Source organism: Pangasianodon hypophthalmus, chromosome 1 (genome assembly GCF_027358585.1).
Source record: "Pangasianodon hypophthalmus isolate fPanHyp1 chromosome 1, fPanHyp1.pri, whole genome shotgun sequence".
Taxonomy (NCBI): domain Eukaryota; kingdom Metazoa; phylum Chordata; class Actinopteri; order Siluriformes; family Pangasiidae; genus Pangasianodon; species Pangasianodon hypophthalmus.
Window position 1 is genome coordinate 26,752,515 of NC_069710.1, and position 26,296 is coordinate 26,778,810.

A 26,296-nucleotide genomic window follows, 5' to 3' on the forward strand; every position below is an offset into this window, starting at 1 on the left:
TTGGGTGACTTCTTGGGGGCATGGTGGCTGATTGGGTGACTTCTTGGGGGCATGGTGGCTTAGTGGTTAGCACTGTTGCCTCACACCTCTGGGGTTGGGGGTTTGAATCCCACCTCCGCCCTGTGTGCATGGAGTTTGTATGTTCTCCCTGTGCTTTGGGGGTTTCCTCTGGGTACATTCCTCCCCTAGTTCAAAGACATGCGTTGTAGGCTGATTGGCATTTCCAAATTGGCTGTAGTGTGCCAATTGGCAACCTGTCCTGGGTGTCCCCCGCCTTGTGCCCCGAGTCCCCAAGATAGTCCCCGCAACCCTGTGTAGGATAAGCGGTACAGAGAACGGATGGATGGTGAATTTTTCTCAGATGTGATGTTCATTTAACATTTTTTTTGGAAGGAGTCCAGTATCAGTATTTTTGTAACCGTCAGACATAAAGCTATAAAGGTTGATGAAAAGTCATCAGGATGAAAAGTCATGGATGGCGGGGTTTATGCATTGCAGTTTGTCAGTAACATGACATCTGCATTTTTTATAATATTAACTTCAATAGAGACAACAAATAAAGGTTGGTGAGAGAATGGCTGTTCACAGCTGCTATAACATAAATGCTAACAGGTACTAACTTGTTTTTTGGATGTTCTACAACAATAAATATAACTGTAAATGGATAAAAAGTATGACATGTCATTCTTTAATTAATAGAAGATTGTAACTGCTGACAAATTGGTGCGGTATAAGAGGAGTGAAGATTTTTGGTCTTGAGAACTTCTGTGTGCTCACGTCATGAGGAACCATATCACGCTACCCCACTGTTGATTATTTTCCTATAACAGCACAATATGTAATGTTTTATCCATTAGCTATTCATTTTAAATCATATCATTCACCAACTATAGGGGAACTAAGAGGAATGGGGAATGTAATTCTGGACCCTCTGATGTGTTATTAGAGTTTAAGGGGTTAATGAGTTAATATTAGCAACACTTCATATAATTGAACACAAATAACATCAGTTTGGCAAATAAATTCATTTAATATTTAACAGTTTGTTTAAATAATAAGATTAAGGTAGTTAGCTAATTCACAGTTTTGTTTCTTAGATACTTAGCTATGAATGAATATTTAATAAGGAAGTGAATCTTCAGGCAGTGTAAGACATGGTACAGCCCACTGTAGGGGTGTATGAAAGAGTAATTTATGAGTCTCTCTGACATGAATGGAGAAACGTTCTAATGTATACGAGTCCAACTGAATTTTTAAAAAATATTTCCCTGTGTTGTCTTTGCTTTCTTTCTGGTGAGGTAAAATGTCTTAAATATGATGGCCAGGCCATCATGAATGGGGTCTTCTATCATCATAGCAGGGTTTCTCAAACTTTTTGCAGCCAGGGGACAATCTTAATGTGTAAAAAAAAAAAAAAAAAAAAAAAAAAGTACAGGCTTATTTGGTGAATACAATCCAACTATTCAAATATTATGTTCATTATTTAAATATGTTATTATTATTTAAATATGATATTCTGTTTTTAATTGGAGAAATAGAGCATTTTATTCCTGAACATTTGAACTAAAATTGTCATTACATTCATGTTGCTATATTTATAGACCTACGTTTAACTATAAAACTTTATAACTCTATAAAAACTAATCACTTTGATAATGGTGGGATGTGATTTCCACCACTGTAGTAAATTCTTGTTAAATATGTGGGCGCCTGGCTCTGCTTCCCGGATGCCACTTTGAGAAGCATGGCTATAGAATAATATGAATTAAACTAAGTGGGTATAACTAAGTAATATAATAAAAGACAGGTGAAGAGTTCAGTAGAGAAATGACTGGAATCAGGAGGAGACTGGAATCTCACTTCCTTATTTATACTAAAAAGGAAGGAAATCAAGAAGACTTTAGTTATATTTTATGTTCAGACCGGATTTTACACTTCTCCTCTCTCCTTAGACGCAATTTCTTTGAACAAAGCCCGGCATTTTTATTAAACTTAGCACTCATCATTCTCATTATCACGTCTGACTGCTGTCTGTAATTATTCACCCAAGAACATTTACATGTGATCGCTGTCTGCTTGGATGGCGTAAGCACACACCTCATGAAACAATACAATACGTGTGTGTTTCTTCTCTTCTCAGCCAACTGATAAATCCACAGAAATATTTAACAAAAACATTGTTCTCCTCTGGCACTGTAGCAGATCACGGCGGAAATAATTTGTGGAAGAAAAAGCAGGAAAGCGAGGAGAGGAATTAGCTTAGCATCGTTAGCTGTTTGGAATATTGCCACTTGGTTTTGACATGTGTGCAAACAACAGTGTTTTTCCAGGAGCTTCGCTAATTCAAACAGATATGCTAGCAGTGTGGGTGGAGAGAGAGGGAGGAAGAGAAACAAGAAAGATGAGAACGCGTTCGTTAAAAAGAGAAACAGTCACCGCCATGGCATGTGCTGAAGCGGAGCCCGTGTGTGTATAAATATGCATAACCTGAGGAGATATGGAGACCGACTCCGGAGAGGGAGGTGCAGTCGATGGCTTGTGAATTAATGATGAAGCATGCATGTGTGTATGTGTGTGTTTGTGCATCCGTGAGAGGGAAAGCCTGAGATAGAGAGAGAAATGGGATTCAACATAAAACTGGTTAAATCCTGACCTTTTCACTTCAAATTAGTCAACATCCTCGATGTCCTCATTGTCCTGAGTAACAAAAGAAACCACGCAATCACTGCTGTTTGATCAGGTGACCCTGAGAGCATTTACTGTGACTCAACAGATAAACTGCAGTGATTTATATTTCAGTTCAGTCTCTGGAGGTCTTACAGTAACATACTGTTGTATAATATTCATATTTATATCACAGCGCTGTTGAATTCTTGAATCTGATTGGTCAGAAGGCGCTGATTAATGTTCTATAACAGCAGCTCGGATAGTAGCGCCGACTAGAATTGAAATCACAGACTTGTTCTAATACCTTATCATGTCTATAGTAACAACTCATTCACAGGGACTTGTAAGGTTAGTCTACATTCTCTAAAAATGGATTTGAAAAACGATTTGTTTAACGAAGAAAGCTTCCTGTACGGAGATGTTTATTTAATATTTATGGATGTAGTCTCCAGTGTCAGCGTTATAAAGGTCAGTAGATTCCACTATGGGAAAGTCTTCCTGACTTTGGACTTTCCGGTTTCTCGGTCACATGACAAGCTGTGTTTTTTTTTTTTTTTTTTGGTCTTTTTAACTTCAAGAGAGAGACAAAAAATGGGCTGGTGAGGAAACAACTGTTTATAGCTGCTATAACTTAAATAATAACATGAAACTAAGTTGTCTTGTCTTGTTAAAAGTATAACATGTTGATCATTAATATACTGAACATTGTAACCACTGGCAAACTGCTGTAAGGAATAAAGAGGCATAAAGCACTTCAAGATGTGCTGTTACTAGGAAATAATCTACTTTGTGGTGGTAACAGTGACTCTGATTTGCATCGGCCCACATCACACCGTCCTATCGCTGATTATATTCCCATAACAGCATGCCCCGTTGTGTTTTATTCCATAAATAATGTTCACACACAGGTCAGAGAGACAGTTGTAAAGAAATCTTCATAAACAGCAGAAGTAAAAAGCTCTAAAGGCAGACGGATGTCTAGGAGAAATGTTATGTAGGTCAATTGAGATAGCTGCTGAGGCAGAGCAGCGTCTGCTTAATCTGCCACTGTGGCTGCCTTTTATGTTTTGTTGTTCGCTGAGAAAATTCACTTTCTAAACTCCAGCCTTTGAAAATTTCCCTGGTGGCTACATCCAGCTAGTGAGCAAACCAGAGGACGTGCTTTTTGATCTGTAAGATGTGAGGAAGAATGAGAAAGAAACACTGCTACAGTCATCTCTTGGTATAAAAAGGAAGTGAGACTGGAATCCAGGCAATCCAGAGGAAACTCAAAAACCTGAGCAGGAAACCGGACACCACATTTGACACCCCACAAACACATACACACACACACATACACACACCTCCTTCAGGCTTTGTTTAGTTGATAATTACTGTAACAGGTGGCAGTGCTTCTTCCCAGTGTCCAGCTAGCCAGAGGGTTTTTGGAGTAATTTACCTCCTCTGTCATTAAGCCAAACAAAAGTGGTAGAAAAGTGACCTCTGTACAAGTAAAGATGAACAGATATGGTGAGAGGGAACTCCTGCAAGATGAGACTCTGACCCTGTCTGAGAGAAAGGCAGAGAGAGGTCACACATATCAACCTCTTTGCTTTGTGTGTGTGTGTGTGTGTGTGTGTATGTGTGTGTATGTGTGTAGTTTAGTGGTTTAGATTGATATCAGATCTCTTCCTTTTGTGCTTAAGCCAGCCCTGATACCGGGGTCTCATGACTGTGGTTTCAGTGTAGGGCCATGTTTTAGGGTTGTAGGGTCATTTACATGTAATTGAGAGTAGGTACAGTAGTTAAGTCACGGTTTCCTGTGTGTGTGTGTGTGTACATACAGTATATGTGTGGTGGTAAGCTGGGTGCCAAGCAGTACAAGATAAATAATGCAAAAAACCCCATTAAAATTTACAAGAAAAGTCTCTTTCCATGACCAAAACACACACTTTCAATCTTTTGATCTCAGAAATACTCACACTCACCCTCTATCACCTTTTGACTAATCAGAACATTTACGTTTGTTATTTCAGAGTACAGATATCATGATTTTTTTTGAAAGGTAGATTTTGAAGGTTGCTATCCTTTATAATGGTCTGTTTATGATATTTTTTCTCAAGTACCCCTGTACATGTATTTGCTGAATAATAATAATAATAATAATGCTAATACTACTACTACTACTACTACTAATAATAATAATAATATGTTTTTAACATTATAAACATATGGTTTAATGCCCAAAAAGCCACAAACATAATCCAGAGACATCACTACACTGTCACTCACATAAAAAATGCCAGTACATATTTGAAATCAGTTTAGAAATACCTTGCGTTATCCTGTCAAAATAGCTAACCTACTAGTTAATGCTAGTAATCTAGATCACATTTGGATTAGCTTACATGTTACATTTCAGTGTCTGGGCTTTAATTAGCATTATTATTTTCCCAATGCTTTATATAACAATAGTCAAACCTTTCACTGGTCATAACAGCCATGACTTTGTTAATTATTAACATTAGCTAGGTTAGCTAGATAGCTTGATAGCTTGGAATACAGTTTCTCTGGAAGCCTGTAGTCCTCTAATAATTTACTGTACATATCGGGCGTGTTTGGTTCAAAGCTGTTAAAACCCATTTTTTGCAAACTGAGCTGTAATGTTCTCTGATAAATCTTTACAGTACTAGGAAGAAAATTTCTATTTTACATAAAAAACATTTTACACTTTTACACCTCGGAGTTAAATATTTGATTCAAACACTTCCATCATTTGATCCATTTAAATGAGTTGTGTTTTTGCACAGGTGTGGTGGAAAATAAAACCTCTGATGTGATGAAGAGTCCCACATGGCCAACAGTGAATGAAATGCTGTGTTTGTACTGTAGGGCCACCAGGAAACTCAACAGAGAAAGCAGACAGAATACCTCTGATACATGCATATTTTAGGAGTTTAGAGCTTTTTTCATTACAGTCTCATGCATCATGATGAACTGTGGTGTTTCCTGGATAGGCTCCGGATACACACTGACCTGTGAATGAGTGATTGAATGAATTTTAGTCTAAATCGACATTTAGGTTCTCTATGAATCCACATCCTTAGTCATGCCTTAGTCTTTTTATTAATAAACAGAGCATTTGATTAAATATTTCAGCTTATCTACAGAGCTTTAATTTAGAGAAGATGGCAGTGTATGATGGAGGGATGATGGAAGAAGTAGAGCATACGATACACACGGATCTTCCTCAGTTGGATATTTCAGTGCTGTCACCTTCCACACCAGCAAATAAAAAAAGTCAAAAGGAGAATACCACAAAAGCTCGGTATAAGTGTGTCTATGGGTGGTCCTCTGAGAAATCAGACTGTTCACCAGGACAAATAAAGACAAATACTGAGGATGTATGAGCTCACTGAGGACACACACAGACACACACACACACACACACACAAACACACACAAACACACACACAGGTTATCAGTGAAGCCAGCTCCCTGGTACGTCCTGAGAGAGCGCTCCCACCTCACACATGCTGGCATTATCTCTGAGGCCTGTGGTGTATGTGCTTGTTGTTTTAAGGCCAGCACCGTATAATGTCAGAGGAGTTGAGTTCTTAAAGAGCTTGCGTCCACCGTGTGCCATTCCAGGACCTCGTTTGACTTCGCTTGTGGATGGTTTTGGAGGATTACAGAGAGAATCGAGTATTATCTGGAGAGGGTAAAGTGGGTAAAGGTCAAATTGCGATACCTTTCCATTCTAAAAAAAAAACAGTGTGTTTTTGACTTGCATAGTTCTTTCTCTGACTTCCATTTTACACCTTAATCATGAACCACTTGATAAGGAACGATGCCTTAAAAAGGCTGAGCAGATTAGGACGAGGTGCTCTGTGCACTTCAAACACAACCTGTGTGGTTGATGTCTGAGCAAGTCTCGGTCACAGAGCTTCATGGCAGACAAGCAAAAGCCTGACTTTGAGAAAGCAAAAGCTAATGAGCTAACAGCTAAACAATTAAGGTGTGAAAGAGTGTGTTTGTTTGCTCACGCACTCAGAGGACAGTTCACATTATGTGAGGTTGAGTGAATTGCAGTGCTGGAGAAACATCACTGGATAAGAGCTCATGACTGCTGACTGACACGATGATGTCGCTGACCCCCGGTGACCCCATTTGTCTTGTCCATAGTTCACTTGTACAATAATATGTCTCTGTCTGGTTTATCAGGCTTTTTGTGGTAGAGTGTGTGTTGATGGTTGAGCCAACGTGTTTATCTTGTGAACAGAACACATTCGCGATCAATGTCACATCACATCAAAACAGACTGGTTAAATGTCAGCAAACAAGAAAATCTTATTTGGATCACGCTGTGTACGTCATTCCTGATTCGGAGAGTGCGGATGTTGGAGACACTTAATTTGTCTCCTGGTTTGTCATTAGTTCTCAAGCCACAGACTGACCCTCGTAAATGTGGCCTTTATCGATTATGCATCACACAGAGCCTGACAATGACTCATGGCATCAGTGATATCATTTGGTATAGCAGAAAAAGCATCATAATATATGTCTCACGTATGCATGATAAGTTGAGCATAAGAAAGATGGATGCCATTGTATCTGCTTGGGAAATGCAATGATGAATTTTCTGAGGAAAGACAAAAATATGTTTCCAATTTATGATTTATGTCAGGGGTCATCAGCTGGTGGACCTTGGTCCAGATGTATTTCAGTGGACTGAACCGAGTACTTGAAAAAATACTGTAGAAGAGCTGATAAATGTATGAAAACAACTAGCCATAATTCAGCGACTCTAGTTTTCTACACATGAACCAGTTCGGCTTCTGGAATAGATCCTCTCTTCATCCAATCACTTGCATTTATACCAATTATTTAGCCGAAGACAGCTTATTGGACCAGAGACTAGCTACAGGGCTAGAAACATTAGCTCAGGAAGGGAGAGATGTCACAGATAGTATTCATAGATTTTGAATTTCATTTACTCTCTCTGGTTTCAGTAGTGAACTGATGATATGGCTTGTTTAAAAAAAATGACAACGAAAACAGAATGTTTAAAAATGATTGGGCAGAGATCCATCCATTTTCCGTACCGCTTATCCTACACCTGGAGCCTATCCCGGGGGAATTGGGGCACAAGGAGGGGGACACCCTGGATGGAATGATTGGGCAGAGATGTATAGGTTTATTTACCCAGCATCAAATTCAAAACAGGCATCTCATCAGTCAAAAGTGGTAATGCAAAACATGCAAAACATATTTATAGTCATAAACTGATTATTAACGCTTAAATATTAAAAGGAAGTGAGTGACTCAGTTATGTTAGTTGCTTATCCTGACCGTTGTAAGCAAGAATTTTAAGAAACTGAACCTTTACAAAGTGACTGTGCTATACTATATGTTGTAGCTTTATTTTAATTTTGAATTTTATTTATTTATTTATTATTATTATTTTTTTCACAAAACCTGGGCTTATACCTGAGCTCAGAGTGGTCAAGCTTAAAAAAGATGAGTCAGTTCCTCCTCATTTCCAGTAGCTGCTGCAATTTCATGGGTGGTAAACAGAATCGAGGTGCAAACTGAAACCCCATCATGCTGCAGGTTTATCTATGAAAACCTGGTCTTCCATGCTGAACATGGTGAGAAGAGCTGTTTCCCCCTCTTTCATTCCTTTATTTACTTTTTATTTACTTTTTATAGAGCAGCGCATACTGTATTTTGCTTATTTTCCTTCTGGAAAAGATCCACGTTTTGTGAGACTGGAACAGGGAGACATTTTCTCACATTATTTTGTCGAATAGCTACAAGAACATGAAAGAAAGTGCTAGAACATCACAGTGCTTGCACAACAATGTTGTTTGTATAGGACTGAGAAGGACTGTAGGAAGACAGACAATTTGTGTTGTAGTATTTTTGTCTGCTGTTAATAAGATGAAAGCCACCAACTATGGTGATGTTATTAGATTATAAAGTTGCCATAGCTGTTAGTTATTGAAGTTCCCATTGCTTCTGGGAAATGGAAATATCCTAATAGTTAGACTTTTTTTTTTATAAACAACTCAATGAAATCCAGATGAACACAGAATTGCAGCTTCTATTCTTCAAGCTTTCTTTGGCTCTGAGGAATGCATTCTCTCTCTCCCTCTGTCTCTCTGTCTCTCCCTGTCTCTCTCTCTCTCTCTCTGTCTCTCTCTCTCTCTTCTAGCAAACCTAAAAAATGACATTTGGACTGTTGACATTGCTTGATTTCTTTGGTACTGAGACAAAAAAGAAGCCAAATGTCATTTGGATTTGTCCCCTACCAAAAACAATTCCTGAAAACAATTCGCTCAGGGATTTCTTGGCACTGATCAACTGAAAACAGGCTGCCAAGCGAGGAGCTGGTGGGACAGTCCAAGCATCGTGTTCATTCGCTGTGACACCTTATCTTCATAACATTTTCGCCTGCCACTGCCTCTGCCTGGCCCAGGAGCCATCTGACAGACGCCTTTTGTTACTGTCAGACTTCCAGAGACTAGACCTGTCTTATCTGTGGCCTGACAGGACTGAAATAAAACAACTAGACAGGATAGCGGAGCTGTATGCACTGCGGAGGAGGACCAGGAGCAGGATCAGCTGCATGGGGTCATATTTAATATTGAAATCAAAAGTTGCAAGATCAGCCATTGAAGCAGGGGCTCAGAATTTGATGTTTGAATTTTTATGCTGTGCAAGATGACACGTTCCCTTTCTTTTTCTTCATTAGTCAGAATTTCTCAAGTTTGGTAGTATGACAGGCCAAAGATAATGATAAATTGCCTTGTACCTTAGACTACAGCACTGCTGAATTCTGACTCGTGAGAAAGTGTTGATTAATTTTTGATAACAGCATCTCTCACAATAGTCCTGGCTGTAAGGTTTATATTAACACATTGTAATGCATTATTATTTCTACACTAATAACTTATACTTGGATTTGTATCACAGACCAGCGACATAAACTGATTTGTTTTTTTCAAATTTGTGTGTAACTTTTGATAATGTGAGGTATTCTATAAGGAAAGGTTTATTTAGCATTTTTGGAACATAATGATAATTTGCCTTGTTTGCCGGTTCAAACCAAGTCATTTGCGAACAGAGAGTTTCTGACGTGTCAGTATTTCTGAGATATGTATTTCTGGGAAGCGAGGGCGAGCTGAGAGTGGAGGTCTGACTGGATTAGTAAGGCTTGAATAATTGAAGTAATGGATGTCTTGGAGCACAGAGGAAGCTAGATTTAGCTCTCAAAGGAAACTATATTAAACTGCACAGGTAGAACAGCTTTAATCTACAGTGGGAGCTCACTGGAACATAGAAATGCATAGTGACTATCTTAACAAACCTTCACGAAGCTACACCATTTAGATTTAACCCCTTAATGTCCTGGATTATTATGAATCATAAATTAAATGAATAGGAAACAATATGTAGTTATGACACTGAGTTCTGCTGATATGTCCTAGGAGTTTTAAGAGTTAAACAAATATGTACTACAATACAAACATTTAAACTGTTGGAAAAGACTTGGCATGTCTCTGGTAAAGATGAAAAGATCTTTCTAAAGAAAAATGTATTTTGAAGAGATGGAATGCAGATAAATTTAGAAAGGCATGCAGGACTGGAACCATAAGCATACAAAATTTCACCTGGATGTACAATGCAATACCAGCTGTTCTTGTGTTTCATAGGAATGTCCAGATAAAGCAAGTCAACATTTCAGTCAGCTTTTTTTCCCTCAAATGGATGTCAGGTTTTCATTCCTGGAAAACTGTTCCAACTATAATGTCGGCCAAGATTTGTGCGGAGATACAATAAAGCAGAGACGCTGAATGTTTGAATGTTCAATCTCACGTTCTTCTTAATTACCGTTCATTCATCTTTCACAGTTTGGACTGATTTCCACAACATGAAAATTGGATGTAAAACAAAACTGTGGCTGTTTATTGGTATATAGACGCATTTGTTAATTGAGTGAGAAACACTCTCGCTAGACTTTGCAAACGGTTTCATCTAACTGACAGGACTTTTAACAGTTTACAGTGAGTTTGCCCTGCGCTGACATATTTTTCGGTACATGTTAAAAAATCACCCAGAAGTGTTAGAAACAAGTCTCAGCCCGACTGGCAGATCCCATATGTGGAAAATTTCCTACAGCTGGACATTTAACACATGCTTACCTCCCAAAGCTGCTCTGTTACTTTAAATGATTTGCTTTGCTAGAGAAATCATTCATCATTACACACAGTGTTATTGGAATATCTTCTCAGATAAAGCTGGAATGTGAGTGTGTATGATCTCATGAGTGCGAGTGTCTGTGAATGTTCTTGTCTGTCTGCCTGTCTGTCTGCGCTGTAAATGGTTTCACTCTTGTCGGTTTAATGAGTGAGTGTGTGTTGTGCTTCTGTGTGCTGAGTACGTGTGTGAGCTGAGGGATCTGATCTAGTCTGAGTCACTGTAGGGGGGTCTGATAAGGTGGGCTCTGGTGAAAGACACTGATACAGAGGAAAGGTCCTGGGTGGAGATGTGGGAAGTGATGCTGACATGGACTGGACTATATTATATAATAAAACTTCACCGTACACAAATAAAGTGTAGAAGTGGTAGACAATATAGCAACTCTTTTTTGTTTAAAACAACACCCAGCTTTGAGGAATCTTATGAAAAACTTTTATTGTATTTCAACATATTGTTTTCTTATTGGATTCTCCCCTGTGCAGTGAAAGCTACATAATAACCTGATATCTTATTCAATTTAATTACCACAGTGGAATAATCACTTTGGTTCAGCAAACAGATTTTAAATTAAGCTCTCCCTTGCACCGTAATAAAGCGCCTCCATGTGCTGTCTGTTCTAGCAGGAAATAGCGCCAAGTCAAATAAATATAATCCTTATTTATCTATCGACTCCTAGAAAATTGAGGACTGTGGTATCTGCTCTTCAAATATTTAAACTGGGACAAAGATGTATAAAACATAAAAAAAAGTCAAAGGTAACTTGGGAAGAAATGGACACAATACCAGATAAGATCTGTCTAGAGAAAGATAAAGTTCTGTTCCAGCTTTCTTCTTTGCTGCTTTCAGCATAACTCACACTAGCTAATTTTAAAGGTAGCCTAATAAATAAGGAATAAAACATGACAGAATGTGCAGTTTTAGGAAAATCCTCCATGACAGAGTGGTGTGATGCAGACTAATAGATATTGAGTTACTATTACCATCCCAAAGTTGATTATTTTCCTATAACAGCATGTCCCAAAGTGTTTCATTTCTCTTATACCATGGCAGTTTGCCAAAGATTACAAAAATGATACAATACACCATACTTGAGACTCCTTCCATAAATGTTAAATAAACATCTCCTCACAGCAAATGTCACCATTTCATTATAACATTTACACACTTTTAAAATCTGATTATGTGGAGAATCAGTCAAACAAGTCCCTGTGAATGCGCTGCTTAGAACAAGCACATTAATATAAACCTGTGATTTGTCTTGCAGCCAGAACTACTGTCCGAGCTGCTGTTATAGAAAATGAATCAACACCTTCTGACCAATCAGAATCAAGAATTGAACATTGCTGTGGTATAAATGCTTATTAATGCAACGGAGAACTCAAAAACCTTTATGTATACACTTAAATCTGGTTAAAAAAGATTGAGGTCAATGTAAATACCATACTGAAAGAGGTGGGTAATCCATTTAATAATTCATTAAATAGGAGAATCATGGTGTTAACATTTGAAAATGATTACTATCACATTTGGAGTATTGATGTACAGAGTGTGAATTTACATCATGATGTCCACAATGGTGGCTGCAAAAAAAAAAAAAAAAAACCTGTTGCTGTGAGGAAAGTTACATATTATATTACAGATTACAAAAGATTTTAAAAGATTGGAGAGTGGGATGGGTGTTCGACTAAGATAAAATTTCTTTGTAGAAATATATATATATATATATCTTAAGACTTGATTCACAAAACCAGTGAGACTGAATACTCAGCTAGCAAGCTGACCTGATGTTAGCCACTTGTTACACTCGGATAACACTCAAATATTTCCATTTTTCTGGTAACACCAACAATACACACTGCTTCTCACATTAATTTGCTTTACATGTAACATACCCATAAATGGTGATTTTCTTTAACAGAGTATCAACTTTAAGGATCATATAAATTCAGTACAGTATCAGAATGAATTGTGGACGTAAATCCACAGGAAGTCAGAGCGAGCACTTAGCTATTAACATATTATTTTCTCAGGCTGGCCTGAAATCCCCGCATCATCAAAGTGCTTTTAAACTTCGATAAGCCAAATCAGGCGGCACTGTGTGTTTAAATACAGGGTGCGATAAATGTTCCACTATCTGGCCATGACTGAATTAGCAATGCTGACTGATTAGCGGTTGTTTACATTGGTCATTCCCGCTCTGCCTTTGTGCCGTACCTCGGCTCTTATCTGTCTACGCAGGCTCTTAAAGGCCAAACCTGGCTTCTGTGAGCAGGCTGCAGACACGCAGACATTATCAGGGTCTCGTAAACATGTCGTGACGTATCCCACACCACACACTCACTCGCTGGTTAATGGTTAAGTGAGTACTGGGGAAATCCCCTCAGGTCACTAATAGACCGGGCCTGCATGCAGAGCTTCATAGTGGCAGGTGGCGTGAGAAAGTCAAAACGATTTATAGACCTCTGAGGGTGTCTGGCTGGGGCAGCCCACATGTGAAGTGTTTATGGAAGACGATTGCTTTTGCTAAACTAAGGTCCACTGATTTTACTTAGTGGACATACAGCATAATAGTTAAACTCCGCAGAGTCTGTCTTCAGTCCTGAAGGGTCACAGCATGACAGAGTTTACCACTCTGCCTCATTTAACACACCTGATTCAAGCCAATAATTAATTAAAAAACGACCTACATGTGTATGAAGCGGGAGGACACACATCTCTGTCCCTCTAGGAATGGAGTCCTGATTTAACTCAAATCAAAATTATCAAGGCAAAATATTTCCATAAACCACTGTAATATCTTTCTATTAAACATTTAAGTCTACATTTGGGTTTTCTGCCTGGTATGTTTTTTCAGGAATATCACATCTATAGTGTATCTATAGTGTGTAGTGTGTTGACCCTTTTGACATTTCCCTATGTGTGACAATTTCAGAAAGCCTGTTTACTTGAAACTCATTTTGGCAGTTGCTGAAATGCATCAATAAAATATGCATATGCTATTTAATAAAAAATTAAATATTACAGCTTTTAGCAATTAAGGTTTTGAGAATGACACAGATATGAGAGAAAGTGTTACTAAAGCTGCTCTTATGTAGTTTTTTCCAGCTTTCCAAAACTGGAGCAGTTCATCTTTAAAGAGAAATCACATACATTTCACATGTGATCATAAGTTTTTCTCATGTAATTATGTGAGTAATATGTGATCACATATGAACAACATGTGAAAGTGCATTCTGCTCTGACTTTGCACATGTGAACTCAAGTAAACATGTGACCTGTAAATAAATATCACATGCTGAACACTATACCACATGCCCTGTAGGTGAAAAAAAAACATAATGTGAAGGTAAATTAATCATGTTAGAAATCACATGTAAAAATTAGGGATGGCATGATACCATTTTTCGATTTCTGATACTGATACAATCCATGAGTATCAACCAATAGCCATCCAATATTTTTTTCTTAAAAAAACAAAGCTTTAAAACTATTTTCTAAAACTGAAACACATAAAAAATAAAGGAAAAAATAGCTAAAAATATGACTTAAATACAGTCGAGTCTCTTTATATGTTTTCCAGTTCCAAAAAGGAAAATTCCAGTTCCAAAAAGAAAAAAAAATGTTTTCCAAATTCAATTCTTGTCTTTTCCTTTTGTTACAGGATTGTTACAGATTCAGTCTTTTTTTTCTCTGATATCTGATCCTTTTTTTTTTTTATCTTGTATTGGATTGGTGTAATCTCTAGTGAAAATAAAAACCACATCGTCTACATGTTCTAAAATTAACATAATAACAAAATAAATAAATGATGTGTAAAAATCACATGTAAAAACACATGCACTACATGTGAAAAGTCCACTATAGTATGTGAAAAACGTACAAAAGATAACATGATGTGTGTAAAACCTCATGTGTAAAGTTCATTGATTATGCACTTGTGAAGTTCATGTGACTTTTCTGGAAAGGCAGTTAAAAGGCAGTTACAGTTACTTACACTGAGATTTTTGTGGTATCCATGTTCAATTAGGCCAAAACTGTGGCACTTGGCTAATTTAATGTGAAATTCTTATGCACTACAGTTGCAATAGATAGCAATCAAATAAAAAAAAATAAAAATGATGGAGTATTCCTTTAAACAAACACAGCATGAGTGGGCAGATGGAAAATTGTGTCTATACTGTGATCTATGGCGTCCAGTTATAGTGAACTATAGAAAATGTCGGTGGTTTGAGTGCACTGTAAAATATAAGGCATTGATCTGTCTAATGGTAGCCTATATGCAGCTCTTCCTGTATGATTGCTCCATCCTGAGAGACTGCTCCTAAGTCTTGACCTCCATTTCACAGAACTGGAACCTTCTGAGCAACACTGCTGGCACTGCAAGACCCCCCCACTGGCAGAGAGAGTGATGAATCAGTGCCCTCATGCAGTGTGTGTGTGTGTGTGAGCAGACGGAGAGAGAGAGAGAGAGAGGGGGATGAGAGAGCGGGCACTCATCACCTCAAGCATTCCCATGAGCTCTTGCTACACAAATGACATGCCGCCAGCAACTTCATGATTGGGTCAATTTGTTTCCCATTGTTTTCACTGATACCACACACACACACACACACACACACACACACACACATAAACAATGGTGTCATAACGCAGTGCATGCGGCAAGAACCATCTATCAGCGGTGTGCAGGAGAGCTAGAGCTTCTACTGCAGCAACATTATGCTCTAATGATCTGTAGCGGGACGCCAGTTCGTATACGCCTCACAGTCATGGGCGCTTTTTGTTTATGTGCGAAACAGGCATGGAAATGGCACGCACACACACACACACACACACACATGCTCACAAATGGCATAGCCATGAAACTGTTTGAAGTCCGTGCATTTTCCACTTGGATTCCACCCCCAGTGCTCTCTCTATTACGCATGCTCTCAGATCTGACTCCTTTACTTTGCCATCCACTTTATCCTTTAGCTTCTCCCTCTCTTTCTCTGTCTCAGTCTCTCATTCTCTCTTATTCTTATGTCTATCTGCATTAATGCTGGCATTAAAGAAAAAATTCACCCTTTATGACTTGCATATTAATCTTTATAGGTCAGAGGGAATCAGTGGTGTCCAAGGTTAATTTCGTAATGAAGTTGACTTTTTTAGTTTCAACTTCGACATGTTGGTCTGTTTTCAGTTTGCTTAACGGTTTCATACATTACCCACAATGCCTGCTGATAGTGGTGCCAGTGGGATTTAACCCTTGCCTCATCTCTGCCTAAAGAGAGTGAGCAGCAGTAGTGCAGCAGTGCTTTACCTCTCTGTCGTAACAGTGTATAGCTGTATTGCATTCTGGGACACTGAGGCCAACTTTTGCACCACCACTTCTATGTTGGATTTCTCATTAATATGATATTGTAATATGATAATAGTGAGTGAAGAAAGAAGCCCTTTTGTTTTTAAGAGCTAACATTGAAACCTGACCTTTATCTCTTATGTTTTTTTCTCCTATTACACATCATTATGACTGAAATAGTAATGTCCCCCTGTGACATCAGTGCAGCAGATCACTGCTACGTTCTTACAAAAATAACAAAAATATAGCACCAACTAACAAATTAGCACCAGGATCGCTAAGCACATCACAAATATTTCAATATAATGTGTTTCAAGAGTGTTTGGAGTTTTACTTTATTACTTTTTACTATTGCATTTCTCTGGTGTGTCATATACAGAGTGAACATATGTTGAATACAATTTTCTTGCATATCCTCAGAGATATACAACTACAAACAACTGATCTCTCATCATCCCTCACTCCTCTTAATTCTCCTCTTCTTCTTCTCTTCTGGACAGTAAAAAGTGCTAACCAGCAAAGTGCTAACCAGCAATGCTCTAGAGTGCAGCACTATATATTTAACATCCAGTCACCTCTCAAAGCTAAGCATGCTTGAAATAGGGAGAGAGGAGGAGAGCGTGAGAGAGAAAAAAGAGAGCAAAACGACCATCATGAATCTTGTGGAAGCATAACATTTGCGTGTGTAATGTGATGTACAATTCTGAATGGGACACATCTGCTGAATCCTGCAGGAAATGTCTTGTGGTGAGAAATGCACGCTTGATTACTGTATATAACTCAACCTCCTTCCTCACATCTCTCTCTCTCTCTCTCTCTCTCTCTCTCGCTTTCTATCAATTATGCTTCATGCAAACACTGACTTCATTCTTGACTGCCTTTTATCTTATTTCCTCCTCGCTAAATGTCTTTATGATTTGTTCTTCCTTTCCTCACTCTTTCACAATTAAGTATACATTTAATGCAAGTGTAAACATTCAAAATTCCTCCTTCTTTTTGTCTTCTCTATTCCTCCTCTATTCCATCTTTCTGTCTCTCCTTCTCTTTGTGAGTGTGTGTTTGTGTGTGGTGTCGTTCTTCGCCCCTGAGGGTCCAGAAATTTTCTGTTGTGGTATTAGTCATGAATTGTTGTTCCCTTCTGCAGATTATTAAAATTCTTAATCTCGTTCCACTGCCTTCCATGCAAATGTACTTGTATCTTCTGTGGGTGCTTCATTTGTTTTAAAACAATTTCTCTCCTGCTCTCGAGAAAAGTCACTCTTTGGACAGATTAACGTGGGCAATGATGATCGGAAAGTGGAGTTATTTTGGCAAGCAGGTTTGCCTGATTATCTGTAGCTGAAAAAAAAAAAACATATTGGGTTTAAAATGAGATTCAATGAGATTTCTTCTTGAGATGTTTTTAAAACATTTCCTTCTTAAAACTCTCAACCCTCTCATAGACTGTAATGGTTGAAATGTGAGCAATTGTGCGCACACACCTGCACATACCCGCACACACACAAACGCACCTGTCTCCACTCAGTGCTGTTTCATAGTCTCCCCAGTCTACACGTTGGAGTCACGCTTCTCCAAAGCTGAAGAAGCTCTGCCACATCCTCTAGAACAGGGGTGTCTAATCTTATCCACAAAGGGCCAGTGTGGGCAGGTTTTCATTCCAATAAAGCAGGAGCCACACCTGATTCCACCTGTTTAATCAGTTGATCTTGGCTTTCAATAGACTCAGGTGTGGCTTTTGCTTAGTTGGAATGAAAACCTGCACCCACACAACAGCCCTTTCCAGATAAGACTGGACACCCCTGACCCAGAACCACAGTGAGATAGAACCCCAGCAGCCTGCTCTTCCAAGGCTCAAACTATAAACTCGGAGCACATACCTTTTATAACTTTTTAGCTGAAAAAAAAAAAAAAAAAAAATTACATACTGCTGTCACATTCTCTATAAACTGTATTTGAATTTTGATTAATAAAAAAGGAGCATTTAAATGCATCTGCATATTAATGAGTTTATAATTTTATATAAACACATCGAGCATTATCAGTCATAATAAACTATTTTTTAGTATTGTAAATCATAGAAAATGAATATTGTGCAACAAAGAAAGATGGCAATATCAACATTCCATTTGGAGCATTAATGATTTATTTTAATTTATTTACTCACAGGCTACCCAGGATTCATGTAAAAATCTGTCATCTTTTACCTATTTTTATATAGAAATGTTTCATTTTTACATTTACCCCCCCTCGGCACATGTTTAGGCTTCCCATTCACTATATATGCTCACTGCATAGGGTATACTGTATAATAATGCTGTTGTAGACCCTACATCGTGCATAGACAACTATTTGAGATTACAACTATTTCCAACTTTTAGAACACTTTGTCTTCTAAATGTAATTTACAACACGAAAGATATTTGGGGAAAATGTGAAAATAAAACATGCCAAAAATGACATGAATGTATTCAGAGCCCTTCCTATGTCCAGAGATATTTAGCCAAAAGCCTTCCACTAGCAGTAGAACATGACATCTTAATCAATTTTAATCTTAACAATTAGCCTGTGAACACAAATATTCTGAAATTTCTAATAGAATCCTAAGGATAACATTTGTTCTCGCAGCGCTAGTGAGACATGTAATTTTTAAGAATGCTGTGAAACCAGCACAGTTTCTGATTCACATTCACAGTTTGATTCACTTTCAGTTTCTGATTCACATTCACAGTTTCTGATTCACATTCACAGTATCTGATTCACATTCACAGATTCTGATTCACATTCACAGTTTGATTCACATTCACAGTATCTGATTCACATTCACAGATTCTGATTCACATTCACAGTTTCTGATTCACATTCACAGTATCTGATTCACATTCACAGTTTCTGATTCACATTCACAGTTTGATTCACTTTCAGTTTCTGATTCACATTCACAGTATCTGATTCACATTCACAGTATCTGATTCACATTCACAGTATCTGATTCACATTCACAGTTTGATTCACATTCAGTTTCTGATTCACATTCACAGAGTTTTGATTTTTTTTGTCTAAAGGCAGTTGATCATTCTATCTTTTTCTCTTTTCCACAATTTTTTTTATTTTTTATTTTTTTTCCCCTTAGATAGACGTGGTGTGATCTGAGTGATCAGTGTTGTGCACTCATGAAAATCAATGTGGTGAAGAGGGATGATGAGGATGTTCAACGATGCCCCAAAATGTTTTACGCTGCACAGTTATCAGCCGTAAACAGCCACGAGTCTGCAGCTCCTCGTGGTGATTAGCCTCAGCGCTCTCCTGTTCCTCCACTCAGAGCTTCCTGCCCTTCCCATGGTGTCTGTCCTCTTTAAGCTCTGCCAGGACGATCTCGTGAAGAGTTCAGACCAATTATAACCAGAGCGACTCCGCTTGGATTTCTGCAAATTTGGTTTGGGAAAACTAGCTTGAGATGTTTAACTGAATTCACAAAGCTCTTAAATATCTACAGTATGCATTGGTAGCAAGTCCTTTACGTGCATGAGTTTTCAGTCCAGGCTACTTGCAAATTTGTAGAAATATGAACAAGGTAGTGGCTATGTTTACATACCGCCTAATAATCAATTAATCAATCAGACTAATAACTGAATTGAAAAAACATACCTTCATATAGAGTTAACCTAACAATTCGAATGAAATATATATTCAGTATTCAATTAAAGATTTCATAATGGGAATTTTTGCACATGTGTATTTGAGTCACGATGAACTGGTCCTGTGAGGAAACAAATGTTTATTGATATAATTTTTATAATATAATTCTTAATGAGATACAGTAAGGAAGGAGTAAAACACAATGGGGCATGCTGTTATAGGAAAATAATGAACAACGGGATAGTTTGATGTTGTTATCACCCCAATCATCATCTCTATTTACAGCATGCCCCAACATATTTTATTCCTCTTTTATACAACACTCAGTTCCAGCCCACTAGTTTGATTCGACGAGTGGATTTCCAAGAGTGCTTATATTTAGTATAACCTCATTGGGATGTTTCGCTGTTTGTATCACTCCGTCTGTTTGTGTTCGCCACGTAAAATTCCAATTCTAGCAACAGTCCCACTGAAACAGTTACTACGGTAGAGTTAGCGACATCATCAGCGGACCTGGCAAACAATACATTTTCATGAATATAACTTTTGACTTAAATATGAAGGCTAGTCAGATGAAGATGGAAAGGAAGAAGGGAAGCCAGTTTCGCTGGATGCACCTTTAACAGGAATGAACAAATCATTGTGAGCTAGCTAGCCAGCTAACTGACGGGCTATCAGTGAGTGTCTTCAGGATCTATTTCCTTTCACAGAGCAAAAATAGATTATTTGGCCATATTGTGTCCAAAATATCAGTTACCTGATATTAATTTATAAAACTGTTGTATTAAAGCAATATCGCACTCGTAATCATGCTGTTATATTGAATGTCGGCGTGGCTATCGTTACCTATGGTCAAATCACGGCCATGCCGATAGTCACTATAACTGCACTCCTGGCATGATGACATGACACACTTATCCTTTTATAATTATATATAATGTTGTAGAACCATCCACTGTTTTTCTCTCTCTTGAAATTAAAAAGACAAAACAAAATGCAGTTTATCATTTTACCAAGAAACCACAAAGTCCTCTGTTCTGAAGCCTTTCCCATGGTGGAAACCCAAATGTTAAAAAGTGCTGACACTGGAGACTCCTTGCATAAATGTTAAATAAACCCATGTCCCTACAGAAAGCTTCACCAAATCAGTTATTATATGTGATATCTTTGCATATCACTTTTCTTTAATCTGTTTATTGTTAGACTTAATGGATGTGGAATTTCCACCATACAGGTCCATGTGAAAGTTGTTACTATAGAAATGATAATGCATTAGAACTAGCCCATTAATGGAAACCTGTCTACTGAACTGAACCAGAACTGCTGTTATAGAAAATTTATCAGTATATTCTGACTGGTCAGATTCAAGAATTCAACAGCAATGTGGTATAAAAGAGGATAATGCAGGATAATTTCAATCATGAAATGAGTAAAATAACAAGAAGTAGGCTTAATAATCTTATATGATGTATATGAAATGTGATGTAAATTTGCCTGTATTCAAGATACTGATATATTTTTGCAGTATAAAACCTGTTGAAAACACAAGTAATGAGATAATTTAAGGAAATAATATCCATACTTGTTATGCAACACGGTCTGGCAAACAATTTACACTATTCAAGACATATGATAAGTGGGCAAAGTTAGGGGGCGTAATTCTTTTTATGGCTTGAGTAGTATGAAGTCAACCACATCATTAAAATTTTTATGATTTTGCATGAAATTATTATATGTTCACTTCTCAAAGTGGGGTCCATGTGGCATAGCATAGCATGAGGCATAGTGGGTCCGTTATTTTGTTTATGTAGTTACAGTGAATAGGTTTAATCCAAACTTTAACAGCTCAAACCCAAGTAGGCTTATAAATAATGTCAACTTGGACCTAATGTGTTCTGTTGGTAGATAAAAAAAAAGATAAATAAAAAGCTCTATGGCTCTAATAAATAGAGGAAAATATTATTGTACATGTTTAAATAATGTTCATACAATAAATATGTGCTGAGTGTAATTAATTTTACAGTTAAAGACCTAAAAAAAAGTTTGAGAATCCCTGCTCTAACATACCTGGGAAGCTTCTTGTTGCTATGGCAACATCGGCACGAAATGCTGCTTCTTGCATGTGCATAAATTTAGTTCAGATTAACAGGAACGTAAATACACATTCACCGCAGGCTGCTGAGTTTAGGCCAAATTCAAACCATTCATTTGGAAGCAGCAGCTGGAATTAAACCATTCAGATTGATGAGAATCTGCATGCAACGGCAGTGTGTTTGAAAAGCTAGTAATGTTTTGGGGGAAAAAATGGTTGGTTTACTGGTTGTAGCATTCAAACTTAATTCATATGAAATCCAGTGAAATCTCTCAGACTGATTCGGATGTGTATGAATATTGCGTGGGATCAGATTGTTTTGGCACAGACTGTAGAACAATGTGCTTGCAAAGTTTTGAGCTGCACTTTGTGTAGTGTGTTTCTTAAATCCGAGCCAGGCAGTCACTTCCTATTTGTACATCTCTTCATCTGTTTTTCAATCCTGAGAGTGCCTGGATTCTGCACAAAGCTTGGAGGCTCTTCACTGTGCTGTGCTTTGTTGTACGTGTCCTCTAGAGCCATAATATTCCATATAAATGAAACATTTATTTCATATCTCCTTACATAAAACAGCCCTCCTCGCTGTGGCTAATTAGCCATATCCAGCAGGTATTATTATTATTATGGAAGCTTTGTTAAGCACTGTCATAATGTGGCTCTCGACTGACGCAGAGTCGTTCAATTTTGCATCAGAATTATGAGGGACAATTCAGTTCAACAGCCATGTAGAGCTTTTCTGCATTCTCCCATAGTTCTCCCACAGCAAAACACACACACACACACACACACACACACATGCTCACACCTGCCCACACACATATCAAAAATATAAAATGAGATAATTGCATGTAACAGCACAGGATGTGCCACACAATCCTAGCAAAGCGATGCCACTTTATCTGTTTAGGGTTCATTGTGATCAGGCATGGAATACGCTGCGCCTGGAGCTTGAATTGCAGAGAGAGAACACAGCAAAAACAAAGAGAATGAAAAAGAACTCCTCTTCCCTTTTTTTCCTGTTTGTTATTCAGACGTGGAGGCGAATCAAAGCAGGCTGATTTCAGAGGAGCAGCATTTTAAGCAAGACAGTGATTCAGGAATCACAAGGCCACCCTCTGAAGAGAGGAGGACAAACGTTAATGATTCAGTCTGGACGTCACACATTCATAGAAATGATTAAGTACTGGTATTTTGGCAGTGTTTAAACCTCACATCAGTGGTTTAATTTCAACTTTGACAGGAAGACACATGAGACCAAATTATATTTGAAACAACGACTATTGCCTAGATGTGTTTCATTCAATCATCTTCAGGAACTGCTTTATTCTGGTTAGGGTCGTGGAGGATACGGGGTCTATCCCGGGAATACTGAGCATGAGGTATTAGGAATACTCCAGTCCATTGCACTATACACACATTCACACACTCATTCACACCTAGGGGCAACTTATCGTCACCAGTCCACCTAAAGGCATGTTTTAAGGAGGTGGGAGGAAACCGGGGAACCCAAAGGAATCTCATGTGAACATGAGGATAACATACAAAACTGTGCCACTTCAGCTTCAGTACTCCAGTATTGCCAGTCCAGTTGTAAGCAACCTTATCATTCATTGAATATGCACTAGGAAATAGAGTAAGTACAGTCTGCTATAGTAGACAGTAGGTTAGTCCCAATCATCTTCCCTGCACTGGGACAAAAAGATGTGAAACCTGTAAATTGCATAATGTTGCCTCTGAATTCTAGGTGATTTAGTGATGAGCAGCATGGAGGTGCAGCGGATAGCATTATCGCCTCACAGCTTCAGGATCCCCAGTTCCATCCTGAGTTCAGGTTCCTGGGACAGACGCTGGATCCACTGCAACCCTGAACAAGAAGAAGTGATTGCTGAAGATGGTGAGATGAATGAATAAATGTTTTAACCAAATTTTACAACCAAATAACAACCAAAACACTATATTAAAAAGTGAAAAGCATAGCCAGTATTTACTCTCCTCAGCAAATCTACCCTAACTCAAATCTGCCTTGCATTAACTTATGATGTTGGATATCCAATCACAATCAGATTGCATTTCCACACACTGCAATCGGAACGTGATTGGATGCAATCGATAAGCAAGAGCGATTCTGGAGGCAGTGTGGCTCACAGCTTTTTTTTTTGTGTTTCAGGCAGGTGTAAACACAATACATACACTGTGTTTGCATCATTCTAACATTCAGGAGAATGTTGTAGCCCACAGGATACGTCATCCAGTAATCTCAAAAAAACATCTTGAATAATAATATCCAACTCCAAAAATAAGATGGTGACAGCCTCCTACACTCCACCTAGTGAGCTCGCTTATTTACATACTGAGCAGGAGTAACAAAATCTGTTCATAATGCAGAAAGAGAAAAAAGGCGTGAGATAGGATCATTTGTTATCGCACATAATATCTAGATACAGTTATTGTCAATGCAAACAAATAAGGCTTTGTACTCTTCACACATAGCTGTAAAGCAAACAATGGAGGAGTAGTAAATCACATATTCAAGGTCAATGCAGTGAACAAGCTTGACTGTTTATGTTGCAACAACAATCACAATGTCTAATATATACAATTCGAAATAACATCAGAATGCTCAGTTTTAATTAATGTAGTCAGTGTGTGTTTTCCAAAAAAAAAAAAAAAAAAAGTCAACAGAACCCCGTGAAATACTGGCTGTAAACAAAGTCACAGTTCTCGATTCATTTATAAAATCACAACACACACGCACATACGCAGTGTAGGAGTCAAGGATTTGGTCCGGTTACCACAGCAACGATTGTAGCGCTCCCAATGATTTCTCACGGTTTCGGTGTGTGAGACACCGTGGTGACACACGGTTCATCCTGAGTCATTCTTGATTGTCACGCAACCGTTAAAGGATTCAAGGATGATGAATGGATGATGATGATGCCTCATCCAGTCGGAGGATCTGAAACTGCCTCCTGTCTGTGCATGATGAATAGCACATACCCTCACTGCATATACTCTCACTCACAGTTCATTTGAGTTCTATGCACATAATGTCCTACTTAGGATAAAACAGTCTTTAGAGACCACAGCTAAAGTGATGTTTTACCTTAAAACAACACCACGCCTGGTAACTAGAGCTCCTGGCAATATACAGGTGATGATTTTTCTTTGACTAGATTTATCCATTTTAAAATACATGGGGTAGTTTGGGAAAACCTATCAGAAGTCACTGTAGCTGAATTCTCTCAAACAGACAAAAAAGATGAAAACTGTTTTTTTTTCTGTCTATAACATACTTTGGCAACTTTAACACTCAGAGGTCTATGCCTACTTTTTATGTTTTTGATACCTAGGTTTAAAAGTCAATAAAAATGCCCATGTTTCAAATACATATGTGGTGTTTTATGTCAAACTATGATTTGTGATTGGTGTAGGGACTGAATAACAAAACACACAATTAGTCAAAAGGTCTTGTTTGAAAGCTTGCTCTTTATAGTACAACTAACTTCATTTCATTTCAGTTTTCTTCCACTGTTCCAATTCAGGGTTGCAGTAGTACAACTAATCTCCACCTTGAAAAACAGCAAATACATAAATATGCAAAAAAAATGCTTTATTGCTTAACTATGAAGTTATCAGTGGGTTTGCAAAAATGACTTTTTTCCCCCATTGAGTTACAGACCTCTGCAACATGATGCAATTTAAAGTAAGTCTCAACCGCAAATAATTCCTAAATTATTAAGCAATATGTAAGACATGAGCTTTAATGGTGCAAACATTATCACAGACTTTTAAAGGTTAAGAAACCCTTAACTGTTTCATCGACCCTTAATGTTTTATCAGAACAACATGGAAAGGTTTTATTTATTTTTAATCTCGCCTAGACTATCCTCCTGAGCAGACCATGTTGGGTAAGATGCCAAAAACAGTCACTCTGCTTAAAGATGTGTTAAACCTTGCTAGCTGTGTGTGATTACCTCACACAGTGAACAAATGTCAGGCCTTGATTAGGTTTTCAGATAGCTAGGTGGCATAAAAAATGGACACAAGCCTAATCAATTCAGTCTGCAATCGGATAATGGCTTTCAAAATGTCTGTGATGCTCCTGCGCCTCAGTTCAGGAAAGCTTTCAATTCAAGATTTCATGATTTCACGATTTCAAGATTTCAAGATTTCAAGATTTTATTTGTCACAAACACAATTATATACAGTATATAACTTGCAGTGAAATGGAAACCTGGCCTACTCCTCTTTAGACTGTGCATTAAATACTAAATTAAAATTTAAAAATCAGAAATGAATAAGTAATAAGATAAGAA

At 37.9% G+C, this 26,296-nt stretch overlaps 1 long non-coding RNA gene across 1 annotated transcript in view; it reads left to right on the top strand.

Annotated features, from left to right (window-relative positions):
* The window catches only part of LOC117596886 (uncharacterized), a 32,492-nt gene extending 7,005 nt beyond the window's left edge, over positions 1–25,487 (top strand). Inside the window, exons 2-3 of the long non-coding RNA XR_004577876.2 lie at positions 23,725–23,874; positions 24,148–25,487. This is a non-coding gene — a long non-coding RNA (uncharacterized LOC117596886). The remainder of the gene's footprint in view (positions 1–23,724; positions 23,875–24,147) is intronic.
* Positions 25,488–26,296: the final 809 nt, after the last annotated feature.